Consider the following 20,152-nt stretch of genomic DNA (forward strand, 5'->3'; position numbering starts at 1 on the left):
GTGCTGCCACGCGCAGACCGGGGAGGAGGTCTTAGGATTTTGAGATCGAGCGGGAAGGTTTTTTGGATCAGGTGGCTGTTTAGCTGCGCTTTGAGGACGGGGGCAGAGGGGAGGTGGCAGCGGGAGTGGGGGGAGCATCTAGGCTCAGGCGTCCTCCCCAGGGCAAGCTCCGAGACTGGGAGATGCAGGTGCGTGGCGGGTGGCGTTTGCTGCGAGCAGCAGAACGAGGCGGCGGGGCTCCGTGCGAGGCGCGGGTGAGGAGCTGCCGCCACAGGGAAGCTCTGAGCCTGCTCCCGCCACGCAGGAGCTCAGTCATAAGGCACGGAGAAGAGCTGGAATATTTTGACTCGGGAGGAGGACGTTCGTCTCATCTTTCCCGTGCCTCACAGGTACGGAGTCGTCGTTCTGTGAATTTCTTTGGAGCGTGTGGGATCCGCTGCGGCTGGGGGCGGGCAGTGCGCGTCTGGAGCCTGACGCTGCGGCCGCGTGCAGAGGTGGACGGGGACGGGCTTGCACGCCCCTTCCCTCCCCTCCCAAAGTGGCCGAGACTGCCTCCCACCCCGAGCCCCACTCACAGGCGCCCCAAGGCAGGCCTTTGTCAGGAGGCTGGAGCGCCTCTCTTCCTGAGGACCACCAGACGTCCCGGGGGCCCGCTGTCCACGCGGCGTTGCAGGGACAGCAGGGACGTGAGGGACGGAGGCCTAAAGGGGCGTCTCATGGCGTCACCGAACCTCTGAGGGACAGGCCACTGCCAGTCTAATTATTAATCTTTGGGAAACCCGACCCTTCAATTAACTGAGTAATAATTGCGTTGTGGACCATCAAAAACCCTGCAATATTAACAAGCACTCAGGGTCAATACGCGTTGCTTCACTTGGCCGTCTGTGATATTTATCACCTGTAATATGACTTCCTGGTTAATTATACAGAATCAGGCAGCATTCACTTTTGATTAATGTGGAAAGTTCATACAGACTTTGTTAAAAAAACATTTATTATGTGTGATGTATTGAAATAAGCCCTTTTCTCCCCGAGCTTTGTCCTATGTACATATGTTTTCAATATTTAGGAGATTTTCCTGTGTAGAGGAACTTCCTGATACACGAAATTGAGAAAATTTAATAAATCATGTTAGCCACCTGCGCGGCGTGTGTTTCTTATTGCGATACGATCTTCTCGTGGGGAGGCTGGGGTCGTAACTTACGCAAGATGATAGACGCGTCTCAGCTTGCAGGAACTGCCGCGGCTCCGTGTTCCAGGCTCCCCTCGCTGCACGGGGACCGGGAGGCGTAGTGGGAGGAGCGTGATCTTAGCGGGCCGCGATCAGCCTGCGTGACCTTGGGCAACTCACTCTGCATCTCGTCATCTTGTAAATTAATGTGCATTCATTGATTAATACCTCCCCAGCCTCCCATGCAGAGTGAGTCTGAGGATCAAAGACTCCAGTGCGTGTGAGAGGCCCTGTGCCCTGAAACACGCCCACCGGGTCGTCGTGTTCGTTTGGGCAGAATTCCCTCCAATTCCTCTTGTGGCTACGGCATGACCACCTGGTGTTTCGGGGCAGAGGTCGTTTCCAGGTGAGACAGCCAGTGGGGTGATGAACTTTCTGGAGCCAGAGAGCTAGCTACTCACTCCCAGGAAGGGAGCAGGAAGCCAGGCTTTTGCACGTCATGGGCTGAATTGTCCTCCCTTTGGCCAAATTGATATGTTGATGTCCCTGGCACCCCAGAGAATGGGACTGTGTTTGGGAATAGGGCCATTAACAGAAGTTATTAAGGTAACATGAGGTTATATGGGTGAACCCTAATCCATGACTGGTGTCTCTGTAAGAAGACTTGGGGACACAGACACAGAGTGGAAACCTCATGCAGGTGCAAAAGAGAGACGTTTACGAGCCAGGGAGAGAAGACTCAGGAAGAACCAACCCCGTCCACACCTGATCTTGGGCACCCAGCCCCCAGGACTGTGGGAAAGCGGCTCTCTGTTGTCTAAGCCCCTCGCCTTTGCCGTTCGCCAGACAGGCAGCTCAGCCAGCGGATGCACGTGGTGGGGCAGCGTCCCAGGCCGAGGTGCCGGGCACCCACTCTGGGGTCTGGGGATGGCCTCGTTTGGTTCGGCTCAGCGGGAGGGTGTGTTCAGGAGGGAACAGGAAGGAACCAGACCTGAGTGAAGGACACCTTTGGTCCCACCAGCGGGGAGGGGCAGAGAAGATGGCTCTTGGGTGCCCTGAGCACCCGAGGTGTGGGTGCTCCGGTCCCTGGCTCCCGTCCTGACAAAGGGCTGCACGTCCCCCAGTGCAGACTGCGAGGGAGCCGGCCTCCGTGCCTGCTTGAGAGCCTGTTGATGCCGGGGTGGCTGTGGTGGGTGAGGCCGAGGCTTGGTGGCTGGGGCACCCACAGCCCAGACGTCTGATGGACACCCCCGCGCGGTGCTGGCCTTGGAGGCTGGCGCATTTGTCGGCACTGAGGACCGCGCAAGTGTGCTGGTAGCTGTGCGATGTTTACAATTCCATCAGGTCCAGACACCCAGAAAAAGGGGTTCGTTATAAGCCCTTGCAGACAAGGATAGCAAAAGTGCATCTGAGCCCGCATGTGCAGTAGCAGGGCTGGCTGTGAAGCGGTGGCAGCTGTGGCCGTGGGCACGTTCCAGGCCCACAGCCCCTCTGTTGCCGACTGAGCACTGTTCCCTCCCCGGCGTGACGTCGGGTGTAAACCTGTCTCTGTTTCCTCATCTTTGGAAAAGGGACGCTACTTTATGTATTCGTGTGCCAGAGGGAGGCGGAGGCCGACATTAAAAAACTCACAATTCCAGGACTGTCGGGGCAGAAAGAACATTCCAGAGCATCACATCTAATCACCTGCATCACTCAGGGAAGGGGAAGCCCCGAGAGGTGACCTCCTCTCACCCATCTGCGTGTAGAAGGGAACCGCCACCCGGACCCAGGGAGAGCCCTCGATCCACCACGAGAGCAGGCGACGTGGATTTTGACATGAGGTCCGGTGGCTTGAGGCTGCTGGGAGCCTCTAGATATGAATGGCGGTGGGTTTGGACGTTTGGGACCTGTGAGGCTTGTGGCTGTGTCAGCCGGTCAGCTACTGGGCAAGAAGCTATGGGATTAGAGGGAAAAGGAAGTCTGCCCAGTTAGAAGGACTCAGTTTATAGAAAGCAATGGAAGCTGGAGACGTAGGCAATGGGGAGCCTGCATGACAGAGAAAAGTCAGCGATTTCCTCTGATTTAGGACCAAAGTGTGTGAGGGCCATGGCCTTCCTGGGTGTGTATGTCCACTCGATTGGCATATCTGGACCTGGAGGGACCATCTTCAGAAAGATGAGTCCTTATTCTCTTTGTGCACCAACTATGCCCAGGCAGGGAGGCAGGGAGGCGGGCGGGCTCCTGCGTGCAGTGAAGCCGCCCCTGCACCCGCACAGCCCCCAGCCTGCGCGGCCCGCTCCTTCCCGGGGGCCTGGGCGCTGACCACCCTCGTCCTCCCGGCAGCTCAGACTCAAGTCCTGTGGCCCAAAGGCCAACGGCTAATATCCTGAGCCACTTAGCCATGAGATACTCTGTTCTGTAAAACATTTTTTGACAAATTATCTGTCGACGCTAGATGAAGTTAACATTTCTTTTGATCAATGAAAGAGATATTGAGATCATGAGCTAAAATACTGTCTGTGTTTCTATCACGTCCTAGTGTGCGTCCTATTCCAGCCCCTCTGCTTTAACAAGTTTCAGTAGAGCTGTTAGAATTTCCATTCATAATGTATGATGGGTTTGTACGAATTTCCTCCGTGTGTGAAACCTATTTAATGTTAACATTCTCAAATTGGAGTTGGTTATAAATAATGCACCAAGAGAAGTGAAATGGTGCAGATTGTTTCTTTGTGTTGTACCTGTCAGGCCCACAGTTGCATTTTTGGAATTTGTAAATAGTTTTTGCACAACTTGTACCCAGGTTACTTCTATCACAGGGGAAGGACTCTTTGTCCCACTTTATGTAAATTAAAAACTTTTAGCCAATTTGTGGTCAAAAAACAGATAGTGGGAAGAGCAGACAACATTTATTTTGTATGTACATTAATGGGCACTTCCATTTTTCCTGGAGGCCAGAATCCACTTTGAAATTCATGTTTGATAAATTCCCTGGCTTTCCGAGTAATTTAACTGTCTACAGGGCTGTTGATCCTCTGAGTATATCATCGAACCTTGGGGACTTGTGCGCCATTTCTGCATATCCAAGTTCAAATATATGCTCAAGATTGGTTTAAATTTTAAGTTGTTGATCTTATTTCTGATAGATTTGTTAGCTTATCCTCCATTTCATTTCTAAAACCTGCTCCTAATCCTCAAATACTCTCTTCTTAAACACATCTTTGCTAAATTCATTGATTGTGTTAGTAAAATGTATATTGAACAGTCGTTCCGCAAGCGTGCGGTAACATGAATATCGTTACTCCCCTCGCTCAAAGACCAGAAGAAGTTTGATAACCTGGCTGCCAGTTATCACCTGCCTTCCGATTTGTCCTGACTCATAGGTAGGTAGACCATTAGTTTTCAAGTCTGTTGTAGTATTTCTTTAAAATTTTCACTGATTTCAATAGATTTTTAATAATTTTCATGCTATCAGTTATGCGATACAAAATGCAAGCCGAAGTCTATTTAAAAAAATCTTTTTGTTATGCTCGCTCTCAGAATTCTTGAGATTTTCTTGGTATTACCAATGTTATGTTTCCAAATGAAAGTTTCTGTCTCGTTGTTACTGATAAAATACGTAACTTTTTATCCCAGTTTTGTTTTTAAGGAAAATTTCTAGCATTAATAATGGTAAGTTAATTCTACAAACGCTGAACTTAAAGCCCTTGCCGGCCTGGCACGGTGGCTCACGCCTGTAATCCTAGCACTCTGGGAGGCCGAGGCGGGCGGATCGCTCGAGGTCAGGAGTTCGAAACCAGCCTGAGTGAGACCCTGTCTCTACCAAAAATAGAAAGAAATTGACTAACTAAAAAAAAAAAATATATATATATATATATATACAAAAAATTATCAGGGCATGGTGGCACATGCCTGTAGTCCCAGCTACTCTGGAGGCTGAGGCAGGAGGATCGCTTGAGCCCAGGAGTTTGAGGTTGCTGTGAGCCAGGCTGATGCCACGGCACTCACTCTAGCCTGGGCAAGAAAGTAACTCTGTCTCAAAAATAAATAAATAAAATAAATAAATAAATAAAGCCTTTGCCATGTTCGTAAACTACCTTCTCGTGGGCATGCGAAAATTCCCAAAGCACTGTCGTACGTGTACATTTCTTGAGGGTGTGACCTCTGCAGTCACCTTGAACTGCGGTTGCATCTGGCGGATGAGGGGGCTCAGGCGGGGGCGGCAGGTTTGCTGAGGGCAGAGCTGGCCCTAGCGCGCCGGCAGCCAGGCCCCAGGTTGTCGCGCCTCTGTCCAGCGGCCCTTGTTTTCCTCCGCGCTGGATTGTCCCGTCGTTCTGAGAGCAGGTCTCTCAACGACGCACCTTCTAGTCCAAGTCGCAGAAGCATCTCTGTGTGTCTCCTTTCCCGTCTCCCCCACCTGCCCACTTGCCCACCTGCCCACCTGCGGAGCGCACCTGTCCGGCTCCATCTTCCGTTTCTTGGCAGCTCATTTCTTCCCCTGAGTCAGTTCGGAATCTTAAGGCCTTTCTACCTCTTTATTTTTTTTCCCCCTTCTCCATAAGGAAATTAGCCTAAAGGAAAAAAAAAAAAATACAGTCCTTCTGTGTGGCCTGCTCAGCAAGACTTGGGAACTTCCTCTCTTTCGTTTTCAGACCCGACCGGACCCGCAGTGCCAGAATTCAAATTTACAGTCTCTGGGGCAACATTTTAATAGAGTTTTTGCTGGTGTTAAAGCTTAACTCTGGTGTTATATTCATACTCTACCATGGAGGTTTAACCACCCAATTTTATTAGCAGCAAAATAAAAGTATCAGGAAAATGAAATCTCGGTGTTTGTTGTCATGGGAGGAGCAGTCTCGCCCCGCGTCCCAGTGGTAATTTATATCTTCTTGGATCATGGTGCACGTAAACTTGGAGAGCAGTAAAAAAAAGAAGCCATTTGAGAACATTTCTGACTTAAATGAATTATGTGTAGGAAAAGAATACCCAGCCCATATTATCTTTGCCTTTTAAGGAAATAAAGCTTTGAAGGCAGGAGTATTTGATACAGTTATGCACCCTGGACAAAGATTACTTTGGAGGCTAAATTAATAGATCTGGAACATGGAAATAAGAATAATGAATCTATTTCATTAAATTTTTTTTTTTTTTTTTTGCAAATGATTTCTCTTCTAATCTTGGGCCTTCAGAAGAGTTTGGGGTCCTGCACTCAATAGGCTGCCTCAGTGCTCCCTTCCGCTAGGACGGCCCCTCCGGCTTTCTAGACCACGCAGGCACCAAGCCTGGGGGAAAAGATGTTGACATCACCTGGAGCGTTTAAAGGCTCACGCTGTTGGATTCAAGATGTGAAAAGGAGATTGCAGCCGTGGTTAAGAGGAGTTACATATGATCAGTTCGATGGCTGAAGACCGGTCAGGACATCGTTTCTCGTTTTAAGCAGAGAACTTTGGACTCAGACTCGGGGTGCTCTTGCCCTGGCTATGCCACCGGCTTTCCGCATCACTTCAAGCTTGGTACACGGGATGATGATGCCATGCCCTGGTTCCACAGGGAGCATCTTATGTGATAATAGGAGAGGAACTGTTTGCAAACAGGCGGGATGCCTGTGGTGCCTCACCTCTGGGAAGGGTACGCCATTTTTCCAGCTCTTCCCAGAGCCTCCTCCCCTGGGTTGGAGGAACTGATATATGCCTTACCTGGGGATGCCAGATAGAATAGCAGACAATCAGCTAAATTTTCCTTTCAGATAAACAATGAATAATTTCAGTATAATGTAACCCACTGATTGCATGTGATATACTTACAGTAAAATAATTTGTTGTTTATCTGAGATTCATGCTGAACTGGGCATCCTTTTTGTGGCTTAATCTAGCAGCCTGGCTTTCTTGCCTTGCTCCAGGAGGGCCTGCCCTCTTCCTCTCCACGTCCTGATAGGGTTCAGGGTCTCAGCCTGAGCTGAGATAGGCCGGCACCTGCGGTCGGAAGACAGACGTTCACCTGTGGATATTGATCCATAGTTGCAAGTGACTTTCTACTTGGGTGCCTGGGCAAGTCACTTAACCTTGCCGAGCCTCAGTATTCACAGCTCCAGAACGAAGGCCGGGACTCACCCTATGAGGCAGGTGGCTGTGAGGGTACAAGGAGCTGTTGCAAATTTGGGGGGAGCTTTAAAGCACCAAGCACAGTAGTATTTCCATGTGCTTTGCTCTGGGAAGCACAGTAATACACTTGACCTCTTTTATAAGCAAGGGTACAGGGCAGCAATATAATAGTTCAGTCACACACGTTTTACAGCAAAACATGCTGATGAGTTCTGTCACTCCCAAATTTAAGCTATAAATATCTTTCTTTGGCTTCACATGTATCGTTAGTAAATATTTTTTAACTGTCTTCGTCTGTTGGCTGCGGGAACCAGGTTTCTGATTCCATCTTCAGAGCAGTCCCGGCAGTGCCCGGCCCCTCACGCCCGCCGAGAGGAGCAGGTGGTTTGTGGCCCCGACACCTAGAGAAGCCAGGCTGTGCTCTCTGCCCCCGGCTGTCCCAGCGTCTTCTTCCTCCACGTAATCAATGGATCATGCCATCGTTGCTTCCAGAACCTGGGGCTGGGGAGAGAGGACTGGCTGTGTCTTCAGTGCAGACTCGGGAAGGCTGCCCGGCCCGGAGCCGGTCTGGCAGGATGGCAGCAGGCGTGACGAGGGTCGGAAGTGGGGCAGGTGCGCCAGATGTGGCGGCCTCTGGCCGGCGGCTGGTCTGCACGTGCACCCCGCCTGTGGGCTCTGCACGGGGGTGCAGGGTGGGTGTCCTCTGCCCTCTGCCCTCTCGCCAAGCCCACCAGCCTGACGTCCCTTCTAGTCTTTTCCCGGCTTCTTCAGGGAGCCAGTTACATTTTGAAACCCTTTTCTTTTCCTCTCCATGAAGGAGTGTGTGTGTGGGGGGGCGGGGGGGTTTCTCAGCCATTCTGGGCACTTCCCTTTCATTTCCGGGGACAGAAGAGCTCACTCTGTCTTCCCCCGGCCGCAGGAATCCTCCCTGTGGAGGAGCTGTGCGTTGTTCCTATCCATCCCACCAGATCCATCTGGTCCCCGCACCTTGTTGACTTTCTTATTGGCTCTTCCTCTCAGCTGCGTTTGGCCTTCTGATGCTTTTGAGATTCCTTCTGCTCTGGTGGAGCCATTAGTAAGGCTTCCCCTGGGTCCTCTGCAGCGTCTGCTGCCTCTCTCCTCCGCCACGGCCTTCCCGCTCGCCCCGTTTTCCGTCCTCCCGCCGGGCTTTCCTCGGCAGCATGGAATTTTCCTTTCCTTTCCTTTCCTTTCCTTTCCTTTCCTTTCCTTTCCTTTCCTTTCCTTTCCTTTCCTTTCCTTTCCTTTCCTTTCCTTTCCTTTCCTTTCCTTTCCTTTCCTTTCCTTTCCTTTCCTTTCTTTCTTTCTTTTTTTTTTTTTTGCTTAATTTTGCTTTATGCTCACAAAGGGTGGCGTTTTACTGTTCCCCACCCCTGTGATTGATGGCAAAGAATACTGTACCAATTGATTGAGATAAAAAATTAGTGCTTTGCCGTAGAGAAGCCAAATTAGCCATCAGAAGTAGGTGCATGGAGTATTTTAAGAGTTTTTTGATTAATTCTCGTGATGTGAGGCCTTTTGACACAAAGTTTTATGTGCTGCGGTGTGGGAGGAGGGAGAAGTGGTAACGGGTTATTACAGATCTTACTTTTACCTCTGGTTGATTTATTGGCCTATTCTTGTGATATGAAATAAGGGCACTGCGGATGGGAGGGTGTCTCCTTTTGGAGATTACAATTCCTGTGTGTGTGTGTGTGTGTGTGTGTGTGTGTGTGTGTGTGTGTGTTTTCTAGCATGTAGGCTCAGAATTTCAGGGACTCAGTCAAAAAGACACAGAGTAGGGTTTTAGTGAAAGTGCCTACAGTTGTGGAAACAAAACAGCTGAAAGAGGCCCTTCTAACTCAGATAGATGCCACTCAGCCCCTAAAAGTGACAGCTAATCAATTCTTGTATCACCCACAGAGAAGGAGAAAATCCTAATTTAACAGAGTGTTGATAGCAAATAATTATTAACGAGAAGCATTTCTGACAGTGACTCATTTGTTCTTATTTTAAAAACATGAAAACATACCCTATTCCTTAAAACCTGTTGTCAGCTTTGCGGTTTCCTTATTGCATCATTTAGGAATTAGTTTTATTGCAGTCTGCAATCTAACCTAAATCATCACAGCAGCGACTCTTTACATTTTGCCATCTGAAAGCACTGTTACCAAACACAGCAGTCTTGGTTAGGCATTTTGAAGATTTCCTTACCTATACTCTTGAATTTGTATTTTAAAAATAAGGAATTTGTGAGTTGAATACTTTTGCTGGTGGAAAGCAATTTTACATGTTAGTTTGAATAGGTAGACAGATACTGGTATATTACATTCATAGTTCCACTTCATAGAGAGGGGAGTATTATGATATAAGCACTTCACTTTGATCTCATATAAGCTGCAAAAACTCCATTTTTTTCAGCAAGTGGACATACACTTAAATGCCTCACATTTATGTACATATATATTTATTTACTGATGTTCAACATAAGTACAAGTTATAACTGAAAGCAAAAGCATATTAATATTTCTAGGCAATCTGAATAAAAAAAGCTCTGCTAACATTTCTGACTGTGGCTATTTTGTTAATTATTAAAAAGTTGGGTTTTTGTTTTCTTCGTTTTTCCCTTTGTGATGGAAGCTTTGGCAAATAGGTACACATTGCACTTTCACTAATCTGCTAATCAAATTTGAATATAGAAATGTACTAAAGTAATTGCCCACACCTTTGGATTTTCATTGCTGTGATAGTTTTTGTTGTTGTTGTTGTTGTTGTTGTTTTTAATACCTTCTTCTTTCCGGTTAAAAAAAAAGAGTCCAAGATGTGCACGATGCGCCGTATGTACGTGGTTTCTGGTCTCGGGGCTCCCCGCCGGGGACTGGGCAGGTGCGGCGCTGTTTGCCACAAGATGGTGCTCTGCAGATGGCGTGTTGTGAGATGTGCCAGCGAAGAGTGTAATTCTCCCGGACAACTAGGGTGCTGTGAAGTACCCCGTTATTCCCCGAGTCTTCCTTGTGGACGGTCTCTGACTGGGGCCCCTGGTTGGACTGGGTGATGTTCCCCCACAGTGACGCATTCAGAAAATGCCCCGTGCAGGCGTGAAGCCCTAGTGACACTGCAGGAGCAGCGGCTTTACGAGGCTTGATGAACATTTTCACCTTGAAACCCTCGCCGCTTCTGGGAGGCTCAATCGGTGGCGGGCAGCAGGCTGTTTTTGGTCGACTACTTGGGAGCAAGAATGAAAGCTTGTGCACTAGAACAAGCTTTGCTAGGAATGACACACTTGGAGTCAAAAAAGGAAGTGGCTTGGCGACCGTGAGTGTCGGTCATGCACATTCCGATGGCCCCGCCCTTCCTCCCTCCGGGTCCCACCCTTCCACCCCAGCCCCCACCCGCAAAGGAGGAGCGGTACCCCAGCGGCTCAGTCCAGGCACACGTTGCTTAGCAACGCGCAGGGCCTGGAGATGCTGCCTTCGCCTTGGGAGGAGCAGCTCCGTGCGGCCCACGGTGGGGACCAGTTCCTTAGCAAGACCGGGAGGGAGCAGGCAGCCTGGCGCCGCTGTTCTTCTAGACCCGGCCTCTTGGAGCTGGAGAGGGAAGCTTCACTTCTCATCCCTCTTTATGAAGGCGGGCGGGGGGAAGGCCTTCCACGGCGCATTGTTGCTGTCCCTCAGGGGTAAATTTTTAGCTGCAGAATTTATGAGTTGCACATTTATTTGATTTGGCTTTTGGTTAATTTTTTTTCTCCTCTTGTCAACCTGACAATATGAGGGCAGACGGATGCATTCCCTGTAGAAGAGGCAGTAAACGGCGCTCTTGGAGGCTGCTTTATAGAGGCCTTCTGGACTGTTCTCCTCCTGCCCTCCCCCTCCCCGTCCCACTCCTTCCTGCCTCCCTTCTCCGCTCGTTGCCGGTTCAGCAAGGCTCACGCAGCCAGAACACTCCACTCTAAATAAATAAATCCTGAAATAAATATGGATGTGATTCTCATTAACATTACCTGTCAAATCCCTAAGCACAGAGCCCCCAAATGGCCCCCTGGGTCTCCTGGTAATTTCTGGAAAGCACATAAAAAAAGACGATCAGTGGGTATATTTGTGGAAATCATTAGCAGGGTGGGGGAAGATATGCTTATAAGTCAATAATTCTTTCTGACACGACCTTAGCACTGGTTGTGTGACGACTCCCCTTAATGGAAGGGAAAGACATATGGCCTGAGTTTTATGACAGATGTCAGGAATCCTGAAACGTGGCACAAGGAAGATCTTGGTTATTTTTTTTTTTTTCCTTTTAACTGACGTGGATGTATGGGACATTTTGTCAACCTAATGACCGTTTTCTCTGGTTCTTCTGATCGTCCAGTGGCAGGAGAAATAGTGTGACCCACTTTTCAAAGGATGGCAAATATCATTGGAGGCAAAATTTATGTTAGAAAAGGTCCAGAGAGCAGACACTCAATCTGAATTCTCAAAACATCATACAGTGTTGGATGCATTCCATATTACCTATGCAGTGTGTTAATCTTTGGGGTTTAAAAGTCAGTCAGGGAAGATTCACTTGCAACTCTGGACTGAGATTTCTGCAGCTCCGATGTTGTTTGTTCCGGAGGTTGTTGAGTAAGGGCTTCACTCCGGACGAGCTTCCTGGGCTGTTCTGCATTCTGGAATTCATCAGTGTGCCCCTCGGCGTGGCTTAACAAACATGTCGTCATCGGAACCCGAGAAAAAATGAATTGCCAAAGTGACGCGCCGGCCTGTGGTGAGGCTTTTTTTTATTATTATTATTATTTTTTTTGAAGGCGTAACTCTCGAGCGATACCGGCAGGCTTGCGTTTGCAGGAGAGCTGGTTGCGGGACCAAGAGTGGCCAGGTCTAGAAAGGGGTCCCGATGTGGAGAACGCATTCCCAAGGAGCAGCTGCTGGATCTGGGTTGGGAGGAGAGAAGGTGGGAGACACAACGCAGCACTTTGTAATCATTTATTAGTCTTGGAAAGGGCCCTGAAGGTACTTGAGTCATAATAGAAAGCGGCGGTTATAAATCAGGCCATCAGCTCCAAGGCCCGCTCCCCGCAGCACCCGCGCTCGCTGGGGTGAGAGCTGCCGTTTTCTGGCCGTCACCTTGGTTTGTAAGCAGAGAGGAAGCTTAGCTGACACCCCAGCACTTGATTTTCTCTCTCTCTCTCTTTTTTTTCCTTTCTTCTTTTTGTAAGCACTGAAGCAGTACCAGGAGCGTTCCTCCTGGCAAGGGCTGCATTGTCAAAGAGACCGTGGCCAACATGTTATCCAGAGCGAGTTCTGAGTGCCTTCGACTGTGTGGCTGATGGATGCTTTCACTGACGTCTGCGGACCAGGTCTGAAAACGGCTCTACTTAACTGTCCTTTCTTTCTCCACCACCAGCTCCAGCTCCAGCTCCCACTCCGCTGGCTCTTTCCACACGCTGACTCTCCTTATTGTTTCCATTCTCATCGCCCCTCACCCCTGCAGCACGGGGCAGGACTGCATTTCTGGAACCCTGAGTGGGAGTTGCTGGAGAGGCAGCTGTGGAACGGGCCTCGCTCCGTGGGGCCGCGGAGGGCTAATCCGAGTCCCGGGCGCCGGCAGTTCTTCCCCGCAGCCGGCTGGGCCCAACCGGACATCACTTTCCCACGCTGCTGGTGAGCAGGACGGACGGAATAGAAACATTTCAAATTCATTTTGAGCCTCTCCCAAGTCGTTCAGGATTTGTTGGGGCTTTCACAACTGCCTTCTCACAGGCTTTTGGGTATAATGGTAACATTTCCCTTAGCAATGAACAGTGACAGTCCATCAGCCTCCCAACTAAGGTGCTTCTGTTTCCAAAATTGGAGTCAACTGGGCGATTTGGAGTCAACAGTTTCAACGAAAGCTTCGCATTTTGTGTGTCATTTTGCACACGTGACCACAAGTCCAAAGAGAAGTCAAAATTGGGACATGCCATTTAAATAAAAAGGCTTATTTTCTAATTTTATTAGCATTTCCATCTCTGGAAAAATTTTATTTGGCTTTTCAGTTTGCTTATGTTAACACAATACAGATTGGTATTTTTCCAAAAAGAACAACTCCAGCTTCCTTTAAATGAAGTATTTATTTATCCAATGGAATTTTTTTTTTGATGAAAACCTTCTTATAAGAAATAGCAATACATTTAAGTCAGATCTACACAGTTTCTCTCTTGTTATTAGAAACAATTTTTTTGGCCCCCGAGGTGTGGGCCATTCTTCTTCTGGCTGCCAGGCTGATGCATTCATCCAGGCATCCTGTACGTCTGCGGTGAAGGGTAGCTTAAATGATCTGCTTTGTTCACTGCTTAATTATGTTATTTTACTGTTCCAGAAAACCTGACACAAGGCAAATTTACATTACTGTGCTCCTAATTAGCCAATAATCCTTGAGGATTTGAATGATACATACCCAAAGTCATTTCCTTCTTCACTAAATATGAATTTCCTTACGTCAGGTTAAGAAGACGGTGCAATGACAGAAGGCATCTTGGCGATGACAGCCCTCAACATGTCTGTCTCCTGAGTCACACTGCGTTAAAAGCCACATAATGATTTCAGCAGTATCGTGAAGCACATCATAGGAAATCGATAAATAAACTATGTGGTTGGCTAAGATGTGCTTAGCCGTTCACCCGATGGCAAAAGCCCTTGTAGATGCCGCTGCTAGATTTTTAAATTAAATCAGCTGCGCGTTTCTTTGCCTGCAGTCCACACTCTGCCGTGTCTGCCTTACACTCTCTGCTGGACACGTGTCCATGTCACCCTACAGAGGACCCCGATACGGCCCCACAGGCAGCTGCTGGCGAGCACCTCCCATTGCCACGTTCACCGAAAAGCCTGGCTCTGAATCCCTTTTCACCCCTGCACCTGGGGCAAATGCCTCCCCCCACCCTATGAGACTCGCGCCTCTTCTCTTGCTGCTCGTGGTTGCCACCAGGCTCCCAACTGCCGTTCCTTACTTCTTCCTCCCTAACCCCGAGCGGTCCAGGTCTCGCTTTGGTTGTACGTTGCCAAGTGCTTCGGGGAAGGCCGGCTGCGTCTTCTTCCCCGGGAGTAGGTCGGGATTGGTCCGGTGCTTCTCGGACTATTTGGACCATCACCCGATAAGAAAGTCATCTTAGGACACAGTTCAGCACACACAGAAGTAGGGAAGCATGTGTGTGTTCATATTTATATGTATATCTGGATTCAAATTTCAATTTAAAAAATGGGAGTTGGGACCTACTCAACTGATTTTATTAGTTTCAATTTTGCAGTGCATGGTTGATGCAAATCTTGAGTGTTCCATTCTCCTGGCTAGTGATTGGTCCGGGCAAGGGCATGTGGGGCTCTTCTGGCCAATCACAAGCGGAGGGCTCCTGTGACGGGGCTGGATTACTGACAAGGAGACAAGAGAGGCACCTGTGACTATCCGGCTGGGTGTCCTGCTGCCCGAAACCAAGATAGGCGGGCACAGGCGCGGGGCTGCAGAAAGCAGCGGGGAGAGGAAGGCACCCTGGATCGCGGTCACGTCTCCGGGTGACCTAGCGCTCCACCAAGCCGCTGCGGGAACTCTCATTGCCAGAACTCTCGTTGCGAGACGCACTTCCCCGCTGTGTAAGCCGGTTCAGCTGGAATTTTATGTCTCTTGCAGTCAAGAGCTTCTCAATGTGCTTCTTCACAAGTATCTAGGACTCAAATAATCTCCGGCGACTGATGTTAATGGATTAGGGTCATATTCCAATTAAAAAAATGAGATGTCTAGGAGAGTGTTTCCAACTTTTTCCTCTAGAGTTCTGATAGTTTCATATCTTAGGTTTAAGTCTGTTATCCAGCGTGAGTTGGTTTTTGTGAGAGAGGAACACTCCTACACTGCTGGTGGGACTGCAAACTAGTTCAGCCTCTGTGGAAAGCAATATGGAGATACCTTAAAGCGATACAAGTGAATCTACCATTTGACCCAGCAATCCCATTGCTGGGCATCTACCCAAATGATCCAGTGACACTCTACAAAAAAGACACCTGCATTCGAATGTTTATAGCAGCACAATTCATAATTGCAAGGCTGTGGAAACAGCCCAAGTGCCCATCAATCAAAGAATGGATTAATAAAATGTGGTATATGTACACCATGGAGTACTATTCAGCTCTAAGAAACAATGGTGATATAGCACACCTTATATTTTCCTGGTTAGAGCTGGAACCCATACTACTAAGTGAAGTATCCCAAGAATGGAAAAACAAGCACCAGATATATTCTCCAGCAAACTGGTATTAACTGAGTAGCACCTAAGTGGACACATAGGTGCTACAGTAATAGGGTATTGGGCAGGTGGGAGGGGGGAGGGGGGCGGGTATATACATACATAGTGAGTGAGATGTGCACCATCTGGGGGATGGTCATGATGGAGACTCAGACTTTTGGGGGGAGGGGGGAAATGGGCATTTATTGAAACCTTAAAATCTGTACCCCCATAATATACCAAAATAAAAAAAATAATTAAAAAAAAAATGAGATGAACTTGGAACCCTTTTGGTCATGTTAAGTCAACTGAACACGTGCGGCCTTAGTGGCCCGGGGGACTGGTTTGGGGACCTGATTCAGCAGAACACTGAAATTTGTGATTTGACCTCCGCAGTTTGGGCTATGCGCAGGTGACCTGGAAGGTTCGTGGCACGTAGTTATTTCTGATTTTGCTGAGCCGCATATTTGGATTTTGTATGCCATGAAATAGACTTCGTGTTTCATGCATACGTAACTGATGTGCCTAGGTGACACCCAGCAGGTTTATGATGGAACTTCGTGGTTCTCCTCTCGTCTTTGTGGACTCATTAATTCCTGAAAATGACCTAAACTTGTTTTCTCAGGACGAAGCGTTATCTGCCCCTCCCTTGCACCTTGCACGGACAAAAAGCGACTTGTTAGCGCCGAAAACAAAGAGCTGTCACTCCCCAGCTGCCCAAAGCTGCCCAGATCCAGCGCAGGAATGAGCCCCGCAGAGCTTCTGTGTGGCAATAAGAGAAAGTGACTGATGAAATTGTGGGTGTCTGTGCTTCACCCAGTGCAGAGAGTGCTCGCTGACCAGGCCCAATGCCGGTGAAAGTTCAGAGCAGTCTGTGGTTGTGCACAGAACGCCGTAAGCTCGCCGCAGATGACCTTCCTCGGTGCCCCTGCGTGGGGGCGTGCGCAGGTCTCAGGGCGTGTTTCCGGGGATGTTAAGAGTCTTCCAAATCCTCACATGCAGATGCTCCCTAAATCAGAGGATGGCAAAAGGCTCCTCTGCACAGGAGGCGGAAGTCACTCATTGTTAGGAATTGTGGCGATCATTTCATTTTAGATAGTTTTGCATGATGTGCATTTGCACAGACTTGCATGGGCGTTTACCCATGATCTCTTGCAGCTCATCTGTGCTCAGGTACCGTGTTTGGGGTCTACCAGTTTCCACAGAATTAATGAATTGTGTCTGTTCTGAAGAGTCACAGGAATCAGAGACAGAAACTGGTGACATCAGGCAGAAATTGAGGCTGTGGACAAATGCTTGAGCCGGGGCCCTGGTGGGGTGTCCCGTTGGTCCCTGCATGCCTGCATCACTTGCCTGGACAGCTCAGCCTTGCTCGCAGTCAGAGCCGGAGCCAGAGGCTGAGCATCCTGTAGGTTAGTTGGGTGGTCAGGGCCGGGTCCACCTCGCAGAGGAAGGCAAGGGCTCCTCCGTCTGGGATGGTCACTGTGGGTGTGACCCACTTGTTACTTTGAGTTCAGGTGGGTACATCCAGAGGTCCTTCTCGGTGAGGTGACAGAGAAAGCAGAGAGGCAGCGGCCGGCAAGGGAGCTCCAGGGACAGAGAAGGGGAAGACAGAAGATTCCAGAGGAGACCACGCCGGGAGACTCCGGGGTGATGCTGAGGACGGGGGAGAGAGGGGTTGAAGGTCATTGCTCTGCGACCCGCCAGAAACCAGAGATATGGTTTTGACGGCACATTTTGAATGCTCTAATCACTCCTGGCGCCTTTACTTTGAGATCTGGAGTCTACCGGCTGCTTACTAACAGAGAGATGTGATGGTTTGGTGCTGTGCTCGAGTGACTTAAAGTCGTTGGAAATTGGTTATTTGATCTTGAATAGAAAAATTAGCGGGTGCTCCTGGTGAAGGTAACTCTGTCCCTCGAAGAGTCCAGAGTCAGCCCCCAGAGCACGGATGCCCGCCCGGCTGCGGCACCGCGAACTCCGGTTTCCTGTTCGGCCCCAACCTCGAGGCCGGCGTCGCGGCGTGTTTCCGTGTCCCCATTCTGTGTCCCCGTTCCGTGTCCTCTAAGCTCGCAGGCGTTGGCTTGGGGGGCGAGGTCAGCGGCAGGAGTCTCTCTCATTGAGCCCAGACACCCACAATTTGAGGTTTGTGGAGCATTTTGTTTTCTCTGATGTCTGTGTCTTGAAATCCCCGTGAAAACCCAGGGTGACCCCTTGAGCTGTTACTTACGCTGCAAAATCGTTTGCTTTGGGGAATCTTATTTCATTTATTCATCTTTCAAAACAGAATTGCCAGAATCCAGAGCGGATAGCAGTCGAACATGGAGTGTTTTTCGAGTACGTAGAAACGAGCATAAAAAAATAACAAGCGTGGAGGAGTGGTACTTTTGAAGTCTAAATCATTCCCACGGTGCTGTTTGAACTCGTCTTCCTCTCAGCCTTAAAGGAACATCTGATCCCGGCCACCACGCCTTCTCTCCAGGACCAAAGTGTCTTTAGGACGGGGGAGGCTTACAGGTTCTTGGGACGTGGGTTTGGTTCTCAGTTGTATGGCAGTTAAGCATAGTGGCTGTGGACCCTGATGTTTGCAACACAAGTTCCTGGCCACTCTGGGACGGCGACAGGGATCTAAGCACCGTGCCTCCAGTCCCGTCCTCATCCAAGTTTCCAGCCTGCCCGAGTGACGTTGCCGTTAGCAACTTGCGTTTACCGCAGAAGACAGCAACTTAGCAGGGTGAAACTCTTAAAAATTAAAACTGGCAAAAAACAATTGTTATTGACTGAAATGGAAAGTGAGTTGTAATTCGGAGCTAAATTATTTATAAACGGGGCTGGTGTTGTGCCTGGCCTATGTCGAGGGCGAAGATCTGCTTCTGAAGCGTCTTGCTAAGCGTGAAGCTTTTCGGCGTCATCTGAAAACGCTCTAAGGGTCTCGCGTGATGGGCTCAAACGCGCGAGCACCGACACCAGGTAGCCAATGCGCAACATGAGAAGAGGTGGGAGGGGGTGAGTGTGATTCAGAAAGGAAGCTAAACTGTGTAAGTGCAATCCTTTTACACAGAGTATGATCTTTCATTCAAAATTTAGGCAGACGGCAGGCAGAACGTAATCACCTTTCAGCATTACGGTAGTGTATAAGCATATTAGAAGAGCTCTGTGATGGTAATCGCGTAGTGAACTTGAAACCACCCCTAATTAAACTGTCTGCATCCCCCAGCATTTTCCTGTAATGATGTCAAACCGTGTAGCAATTAGTTGCACCTCTATGAGTGTAAACACTGTTTGTAAATCATATAAACTTAACCTGGTTTGCTTATTGAAAAATCTCCTAAAAAGGTATTAATTAGCTTTGTCTGTTTTGGAATCACAATTTATGGGATCATTTTGGAATCTTTCACTGAAGTCAAATTAATTTCTTTTCTTTTCTTTTTTTTTTTTAACCCTGAGATTTGTGCAAATGGAATCTCTCTTGCAGGGATCTGCAGGGGAAGATCCAGCACAATTTACTTCATCTTTATTTTATTTCTGCAACGACTGTTGAAGTGTGGAATTCAGGACAGGGGTTTACTGAATTAACCGGGGTTTAAGATATTTTTTCTCAAGAGGAAAGTATACATCGGCTGAAGGTTGTATCTTTCCTGTATTTTTCACATTCTCCAGCCAGCGTGCAGCGTCTCAAGCTCATCTGAATGTGAAGTCTGGGCATGGACGCAGCCTTCACGCGTCTTGGAAGACAGCAACCCCAAACTGTGCAGCAACAGCTCGGGAGCAATCGCAGATGAGAAGGGAAGCGACCAATTCCAGACAAAGAAATGGAACAAACAAAACAAAACACCCAAGTGTTTTAACTCGGCGATCTCTCCTCTGCCGACAGGGAGCACAAAAGAAAACGGAGCCAAGTTTAAAATTTAGCCTGCCTTTGTTTGCAGTTTTCTTGCTGAAACCTTGGATCCTGGTGGTGGATGGGTTTACCTGGGCCATCAGCTACAGAGCACATTTATGGTTATTGTATTTTACAGGTTGATAGATTTTTATATTCTGTCCAAGTCAGGATCTTACACCACCTGGTTTATTATTTAGTAATTTACAGTGCAGTCAGGCATGTTTGGCTTAATGTAGGATAAACTTATAAATCTATTGTTCCGCCAGTGCCGGGGCTGGTGTGCAATGAACTACAGAGCCGGATGCGTACATACATTTCAGCTCTGCTTTTTTTCTTTGATAGGGAAGCAGGCAATAGATAACACGGTGACAGTAGCATCCCAGGGGACAGCAGAATGTGAGAGCAACACCACGTCAGGTTAGTAGGTCATTATTGTATGAGCCGCGAACCATTAATGGACTACTACGCCCAGCTCAATCTGTGTCAGATTATGGCTCTTGGCAGGAGAATTGTTATCTAATAGCTAACTTTGCTTCCTCCCTACCGTCTTATTAGTGCCTCTGATAAAAATGTGCACAGGTATATATTAATAGGGGGCCTCATTGGGAAAAGACAAGATCTCGGCTATATCACCACCACCCCCGCCCCCGCCCCCACCCCGCCCCACTTCTGGAAACAATGCCTCTCTGTTGATTGCGTCTGGGTAGTTCTTTAAGGGAATGGTATTCCTTCTCAGGTATTTTTTTCAGACCTCGTATAAAAACAGATGGCCAGTGCAG

The sequence above is a fragment of the Microcebus murinus genome, chromosome 14 (genome assembly GCF_040939455.1).
Source record: "Microcebus murinus isolate Inina chromosome 14, M.murinus_Inina_mat1.0, whole genome shotgun sequence".
In the NCBI taxonomy this organism is placed as follows: Eukaryota; Metazoa; Chordata; class Mammalia; order Primates; family Cheirogaleidae; genus Microcebus; species Microcebus murinus.